At 38.1% G+C, this 8,898-nt stretch overlaps 1 pseudogene; it reads right to left on the bottom strand.

The window, feature by feature from the left end:
• Nucleotides 1–4,307: 4,307 nt before the first annotated feature.
• On the bottom strand, nt 4,308–4,636 carry LOC108521909 (60S ribosomal protein L35a pseudogene; annotated as a pseudogene).
• Nucleotides 4,637–8,898: the final 4,262 nt, after the last annotated feature.

The following is an 8,898-nucleotide window of genomic DNA, read 5'->3' on the forward strand; positions in this document are numbered from 1 at the left end:
ATCATGGGGAGGGGGGAGGGGGGAGGGATTGCATTGGGAGTTATACCTGATATAAATGACGAATTGATGGGTGCTGACGAGTTGATAGGTGCAGCACACCAACATGGCACAGGTATACATATGTAACAAACCTGCACGTTATGCACATGTACCCTAGAATTTAAAGTATTAAAAAATAAATTTAAAAAATAAAAAATAAAAAAGAGTTCCATTTTTTTTCATATCCTCACCAACACTTGTTACTATCTGACTTTTAAATTATACCTGTCCTAGTGTATGTGAAGTGGTATCTAGCTGTTGCTTTGATTTCCGTGTCTCTGATGACTAAACTCAACTGATTGGATGAGGCCCATGCACATTAGGAAGGGGAATCTTCTTTACTTAGTCTACCAATTTAAATGTTAGTCTCACCTAAAAACACCCTCACAGAAATGCCCAGAATCATGTTTGACCAAATATCTGGGTACCCCATGGCCCAGTCAAGTTGACACATAGAATTAACCATCATAGGACTCTTTCCACAGATCTTTCTCCTTTGCCACACAGACAGGGCTAGTGTCTTAAAAGCGCACGTTATTGGTGTACTGAATTTGCCTTATACCAGCTCATAAGGGACAATTGTTAAAATTTCAGGAATTGACAACCAATTGATAAACACAGCCTATATTAAAAATTAAATTATATAAACTTACAATTAAATGAATTATTTTAAAAGCAAAGGTAGTACTCAAATCATCCTAATTATTTTACTGGATTATATGATTATGCTCTTGAGATCAATTATATCTATTGTGTCTGTGTGGTGGAAATACCATATAATGGTATGCTACTATACATACTTCTTCTTAATTTTGCATTCAATTATGCTACATTGGTAACTTAATACCTGACATGGGGAGAGTATTTATACCATAGGAATCAACAAATGCTACAAATCAAACCTTAAAAGGTTTTTTTTTCCCTAGAAAACTGGTGTTTCATTGTTCATAAGCACATACAATAATTTCCATTATCTATTTAATAAAGTTGTATTTTCATTTTACAAATATTAATCCATTTTAATCTTCATAGAGACCTCATGGGACAAGCACTATTGTTAGTCCCATTTTTCTGAAGTACAGAGAGGTTAGGTGACTTGCCCAAGGTCACACAGCTAAGTAAGCAAGCAGCTTGGTTCCAGGGTCCATGTTCTTAATCACTATGCATGAAGCCTTTTCTTTTCTGAAAACACTACATATTCTAGGGAACTATATATTCATCCACATTGGAGCTTGAATTGTTTTCTTTGTCTCCAGCCTCCTTAATGTGTCCAACCTTGGTCCCAGGCCCACTCTAGTAGCTGGCCTGAATCTATGCAGTCCAATGCCCTGATCCAGGGGTGGCCACTTGGGTTACTATGTGCAGTGGGATTCTCCCCACCACCTCTCTCTGCCCCTTATCACTTTTTCTCATGATGCCTGTCTAGTTTTCTAACATTGCTACTTTCAAATAACTTTCTGTTACTAATACTGTGATCCTGCATACATGTCTTAAAACTGTCCAAATCTGAGTTTCTCCATGTGTCAATTGGGGCTCATAATTGAGTAATAACATGTATGCAAAAACCTTGCTCTGTGTCAAACACATGTGAGTTGAATTTAAATGATCTCACCTTCACACATTCTCCCACTTGTGCTGCAGGGATCTATCAAGCCATCTTCATCCTGTCTAGGATGCTTTCTCCAGTCACTGAGAAAGTGATGGATGCAGGCTTCTGGGCAGGATTTCTTGGAGAGTAATCATTCCTGCTAAGACGCAGGATTGCTGGATGGGTCTGCGCGATCAATGGCAAGCATTTCCCCCAGTGGGAATTCAATCCATTTTGGCTGCCTTAATGGAGCTCCTGGGGCTTAGACACTATTGAAAGGCAATTACTGACTTTCAGTTGTTTTAGCTCTATGAGTTCATTGCTAGCCCCCTCCCTTATTCCCAGCTCTCCAAGTCTGCTCTGTCGCAAGTCAGCCTCTTCCTTTCTCTTAGTGGCAAAGACTGACTGTGGATCTTTCAAGGCTGCAATGTTCCTTTTCTCATTGTGGGTTTTACTTCTGATTCAATGTCCCCTACCCCATTAGCCACATACACAACTACTTCCTTGTTTTCTGCTCAGTTGAAACTTGTTAACCCCGAAAAAGAAATTTTGTAACAACTGGAATTAGCTATTCAGAATGAGTTCCATCAAACACAACAGGACTCAAGCCCCTCATTCTTTTACAGCAGGTTCAGCAACATTTTCTGTAAAGGCAAATACTGTGGTAAATATTTTAGGCTTTGCAGGCCACATGGTTGCTGCGTCAACGACTCCACTTTGCTGTTTTAGCTTGAAAGCAGCCACAGACAAAATGTAAACAAATGGTTACGGTTAGCTTTCAATTAAACTGTATTGACGGATGCTGAAATCGGAATTGCATGTAACTTTCACATGCCACAAATATTCTTCTTTTAATTTTTCTTTCAGCCATTTAAAAATATAAAATCATTCTTAGCTCATGGGTTACACAAAAATGGGCTGCAGGCCACATGTGGCCCATGGTCCCTAGTTTGCTAAGCTCTGCTATGTAGGAAATACCTTGTGAAACTAGAATCTGGGCGTTTAACATAACCTTTCCATATCCCCAAGCATGGATATTTAATACCTGTGTCTGAGTCAATCTGTCCAGGTGAACTTACTTGTTGGATAGTATCAGTTTTTTGGCAAATACCTCTTTTCAGTCATTTTAAGCATCTGAAAAGCAGAGCAGGCATTTTTACGAAATTAATGTTAATCAGTTAGTTATTAAAAAAAATAACTAACTTGTTGGCCACTCCCAAGCTTCTTTCTTGTATTAGGTTCCCTAGAAAGCAAGCTTCAGACAGAATTTTGGATGTATGTGGTTTATTGAAGTGAGGAAGTGCTCTCGGGAGAAAAGGAGTATATATTCAAAAGAAAACAAACCTTTCTACCAAAAAGACATATACACTTTCAAGTTAAATGCAGCACTAATCACAAAACAGAGACATGGACTCAACCTAGGTGCCCATCAATGGTGGATTGGATCAAGAAAATGTGGTACATATACAGCATGGAATACTAGACAGCCATTAAAAAGCACAAAATCGTATCCTTTGTAGCAACATGGATGCAGCTGGAGGCCACTATCCTAAGTGAATTAATGCAGGAACAGAAAACCAAATACCCCATGTTCTCACCTGTAAGTGGGAGCTAAACATTGAGTACTCATGGATATAAAGATGGCAACAGTAGAAACTGGGGACTATTAGAGTGGGGTGGGAGGGGTACAAGGGTTTAAAAACTGTTGGGTACTCTGGTTAGTACCTAAGTGATGGGATCAATCATATCCCAACCCTCAGTATCAAGTAATATGCCCAAAAACAAACCTGCACATGTTCCTGAATCTAAAATAAAAGTTGAAAATAATAATTTCCATAATAATAATAATAATTTTTGTTGTTTATTGATGAGTAGTATCCCATCATATGGACCATGGTTTAATTATTTACTTGTTGAAAGATGTTTGTTCTGCGTCCAGTGTTTTGGGTATTATTAATAACGCTGCCACGAATATTCATTACAGGTTTTGTGTGAACATAGCCATTTCTCTGAGATAATGCTTAATGTAGCCCCTTCTAAGGTATAAAAATCTCTCTAACTCTGTGGCAAAGCACTCTAGAATTGCAGGGTTGAGGGGGGCTCTTAGAAGTCACCTAGTCCAACTCCAAGCCATTAGCTTTAAAATAAAAGTTTTTAAGCTTTTCTGTGAGAGCTTATACGATGCCCAGAGGTATCAGAATGAAGCTTAAAACTTTAACAGGCAACATTCGTCTAGAAAGTTCGTATTTCTGAAACCTGGAACTGAAACCTGGAACAGTCAATCAAGTTCCTTTTAGGGTAAATAAAAGAGTCCCACTTTAAATGAGCTGAAGCAAAATTTTAAAGCACACACAGTACTTGGAATCCCAGCAGCAGGAAACAGAAACCCTGACCTGAAGAACAAAGGTAGTTTCTCTTTTGTCTCCGTTTCTCTCCCACTATATGATAGCATATGATCTCTCAGGACATCTTCTCCCTGCTCATGTATTTTACTCTCTTCTTCTTTCCTCAGCTATCTTTGTTTCTTTGTGCTCAGTGTCACCCCTCCACAGACCCTGGATTTCCATGCCCTCAGTTTAAACCAGACATAGAGGATTTCTAGCCTTTTCTGAATCCTGATTCTTATTTTTTTTTTTTTACAGAGCACAAATTCACTTTTATTTGTTTACTTTTCATTAGTTTAAATCCTTGAGGGATACAGCATCACACGGATTTTGTGTCCAATGGCCTTAGCAGGAGGATTGCTTTGGAATCTGGAACGAACCATGCCACTGTTTCCATGGACCTGAATTACCTTTCCCCAGATTATTATGGCTTTGGTTTACCACCAGGAGTCACTGTGTTGTTCTTCCCTTTGTATGCATAAGCACATTTCTTGCCCAAATAGAATTCAGTTTCATCTCAGGCATACACACCTTCAATTTTAAGAAGAAATGTATGCTCCCTGTGGTTCTAGAGACCCCACTTACAGACAGCAAAAATGGCCTTGGACCATAGCCTTCCAGACATCTTTGCCTTTTAGAAGTCCTGTTCCCAACAGGTCTCTGCAGGCTGCAAGATGGTGGAAGGAATCTGATTCTTAATTTCTAGGACAGAAAATATGGTTGCCCTAGCTTGGAACATACGTTGTCCTCTAATAGTCATCAGTGACCAGTTGCTTGGAGTGACAGTGAGGCACTTATCACAGAGGACTGATATGGCTGTCACTTTTGTGGGTGAATATTCACGGGCAGGTCAAATCCACAACTAGTACTCCATTCAAAGCCTTATGTTAATTGTGTAGTTACACGGCATTTTGTTAAAATATAATACTCGCTCCCTTAGGGGATTTAGGGGTTGAATGTCAAGTTGAAATGAAGTGTTTGTGTTACATCTTAAAATGATGAAACCCACATATATACATTCCACTTACATTATTCTTAAAATCTACCTTTACCCACTTCAGGCCTTTTGGAGGGTCCAACAACAAAGCAAAACAAGGTGAGGACAGCGCCACATTCTGTCCCACTTCTATAGAGAATCAATGCCAACCACCTTTGGCCCACGCATTACTGGACATCTTTGGATGAGGACAGGGTACTTGAGTTTTGAGTACACTTTTCTTGCAATTTGTAAAGGCAAGAAATAGAGCTGGAGAAAGGCATCTAGAAACATTTGCTTTCGATTGACTAAGCTTTTATCTATATATGAATTCCTCAAATAAATAGATATAATAATGTAAATATATACAAATATTTATATATATACAGTGTTGTCCTGAAGACTAAATGAGATGACACATGAAAAACACTTACAACACTGCCTGGCACTAAGGAAGATGTTAAATGTTAGCTATCATGTGGAAACATCTTAGCACCATCAGCAGTTGAGGTTCTCAAGAAGCAAACTGGATCAAACTTTGAAGTGGTCAGTAATGAACGACACTGACTGCTACTGCAGTGCTGTAAGCTTTGGTCACAGGTAGAAATGATTTTATTGAAGATGTGATGGGCTTCCCTGTATATGGATATATTAAACAGATACATTTAAGGACCAGACATCAGCTTCAACTTCTTTTTATGCTGTAAAAATAAGATATAGAAATTTAGAATTGACTATAAAGTCAATCTCCAAAATAAAATCAAATTAATTTAAGTAAAAATTGCTTTTGTTTCCCAGGCCCTTTCATTTTCCTTCATAATATATATATATTAACACATTTTTAGAGAGACTTGCCAATTTTTAAAATTTGATCTGTTGGCATGTGTTCTTATTCATTCTAATATGCAGGTTGTATTTTGTCCCTAATTTATATGTTCTGACAAGAGAAATGTATGTCTGAATTGGGGGGATGAGTAATTTTAATCTGATGGCACATTGGGGAAGAAGACACTGCATGTGAGTGATATTTTTTCATAGTGCAATTATCAGTGTTTCTCTAAGGCAGAAATGAAAAAATCAATCTTTTTTCCACAAGTAAATGGAAATAGATTTTAGTTGTATTAATGAGAATCAGGCCAAAGCCTTTTGTTTATAGGTGTATGTGTTGTTAGTTAAAATTGAGTTTTTCTNGAAAAAATCAATCTTTTTTCCACAAGTAAATGGAAATAGATTTTAGTTGTATTAATGAGAATCAGGCCAAAGCCTTTTGTTTATAGGTGTATGTGTTGTTAGTTAAAATTGAGTTTTTCTTTTCAGTGTTTGCTATTTGGGGAGCTCTGTAATCGCTCAATTGTATCCCAAAGGTAGTGTCTCAGTAGATTTCTTTCTGATTGAATACTCTTAAGAAATTCAGTGCTGACTTTTTAAAATAAAGGCTCTGGATTGTTCTCTTGTCTTTTTCAGTTATTCAAAATAATTACATGGTTTCATCATTGTTATGGTTATACTACTATTTCTGGGATAATACACAATACTAAAACAAACAAAAAATGAAAAAATAAAATCCCAAAGGGGTAGGAAAAATCTACTTAACTCATAAGTCCACAAGCGGGCTATACCAGGATTTGTCAGAGAAAAGGGCTTAATCCCTCTCCTCTTCAACTAACCTGGGAATCTGAAAAAATGTGAGGAGAGTATAAAGTTAGAGTTATGAAGCCCTGAAATAATGTCTCGGAATAGTGAGAAAAGTATGGTAGACAGTGTCAATTGGCACACAGGAATCATCTTAACCTCTTCTCCTTTGCCACTTTTTTGTGAAAGAGGTAAAAGAAATAAATACTAATATTCCTGGTCTCTCCTATAACTATGGTTGTCCATGTGACACAATTCCAGTCAGCTAGATGGATGAAGAAGTCTGTCGGGAGCGTCTGCAAAAGTTCTCTCTTACTTAGAGAAGGATAAATATGTGAGGAGTACTCTCTAGTACAGCTCCTTTACTCTTCTTTCTGACCTGAATGTGGAAATGGGATGTTCTGATGCTTGGAACTGAAGCAGCCATCTTGTGACCATAAGGCAGTAACCTAAAGCAGAAAAACCAACAGGCTGACGATGACAGAATAGAATGATAGAAAGATCCTGAATTTCTGAAGGCTTCATTGAGCAATCACAACAAACGTGGAACCACCAGTTTTCTTGTTGTGTAAAATAATGGAATTTATTTATTATTTAAACCACTGGTAGCCATGAATTCTCTAACTGTAGCCAAAAACACTCCTAGCCGATACAACAAGAGTAGAACTAAGATCCTAAAACATGCTATCTCTGGTTATATACGGATACCAGGAGACCACAGTAGTGCCTTTCAATTCATTGTGCATAAAGATACATAAGAAGAAACAACCTTATCAGTTTATAAAAAGTGGGAAAGGATGTAGTATGCTCCATAGAGACTGATGGGCTACTGAAAATGAGTAATAATCACAAAACATATTGGAAGCAGCATTAGGATGATGGTTGTAGCAGACTGTATCATTGGCCTCAAATCTCCACCCTTCTCTGTAGCCACACATTTTGCCATGTGTGTCTGTAGTGACTCTCACCTCCTTCCTTACCCCTTGACATCAGGCTTGGCCATAAGCCTTGCTTTGGCCAATGGGGATAATTGGTCATGACATTAAGTGGGGACTCGAAATGTACTTGCATAGTGCATCTTGCCTTCTTAACCTTCTACCATCACCATGAGAACATATCTTGACTACTCTGTTGATTCCAGCTGGGGAAGTTCTGCTGAGGCCAGCCCAGATCAGCTAACCCACAGATATGCAAGAAATAAACACTTCTTTGTTGTTTGGCACTGTTTTTGTGTGTGTGTGTGTGTGGTTATTCATTACACAGAATTTATACAGCAATATATAACTGAAACTGGTTAAGAAACTCTAGGACCAGACTGATGGGTTTTGACTTCCTGCTCTGTACTGTGTGAGTGGGCAAGGTAAGATTGGAAATGTCAACCTAATACCGAAACCCTTGCTGTTAATCATTAGTCTATACTATCTCTGCCAAGTACACTCTGGTAGAAATGTATAGAAAGGTGATGTTCAAATCTTGGGCCCCATAAGAGCAGTTGTTCATATTTAGTGGAGATTTCTGGAAGGAGGGCATCTTAACCATGAACTCCAGAAAAGAGCTATCCAAAACATAAATAAATTATATATTTATTGCACACTGATTTTTTTTCTTAAAACGGACATGTTAGTTTTCAAGTTTGACAAAGTCATGATATGTCAAAAGGTGATGGTGAATGAATATCAGGGAATACCTGCATATGGAAATGTGTCATATACAAAAAGTTGTGAGAAAGTTGGAGGATAGCTCCTGAGACTTGCTCAGATCCACTGCAGGAGGGACTTCACATCCAATTCCACAGGCCGGTGCATCACAGGTAGGTGAAGGGACCCTAGGGTAGGAGCTCTAAGCCAACTACAGGTGCTGAACATACCTTCCATCCAGTATACTTCACTCTCAACAGTACAAACATCTGTGTATCCAGGTCCTTATCCTAAACCAAGTTAGCGGTTTGATTGATTGGCATGTGTGTGAGTCTTACCATCAGTGTGTCTCTAATGTAACTGTAAATTCACTTCAGAATTTTTTTTACAGATATATGCTTGCAAAGACAAATGTAGGAGGATTTTCACTGCAGCTTGGTTTTCAAAGCTCATTAGTGAGGAAATGGTTACATAATTAATGTATGGATCAAGCCTGGCATAGCCAAGGAATGAATACTAACCAGCCATTTAAAGGAATAGGATAAGGTAGACCTATATGTATTGATAGACAACAAATGCAAGACACATTGCTAAAGGTAAAAAAAAGCCAAATGGATGTAAAATAGCTTGTAACATATGTTT

The sequence above is a fragment of the Rhinopithecus bieti genome, unplaced genomic scaffold, assembly GCF_001698545.2.
Source record: "Rhinopithecus bieti isolate Rb0 unplaced genomic scaffold, ASM169854v2 scaffold_63328, whole genome shotgun sequence".
In the NCBI taxonomy this organism is placed as follows: Eukaryota; Metazoa; Chordata; class Mammalia; order Primates; family Cercopithecidae; genus Rhinopithecus; species Rhinopithecus bieti.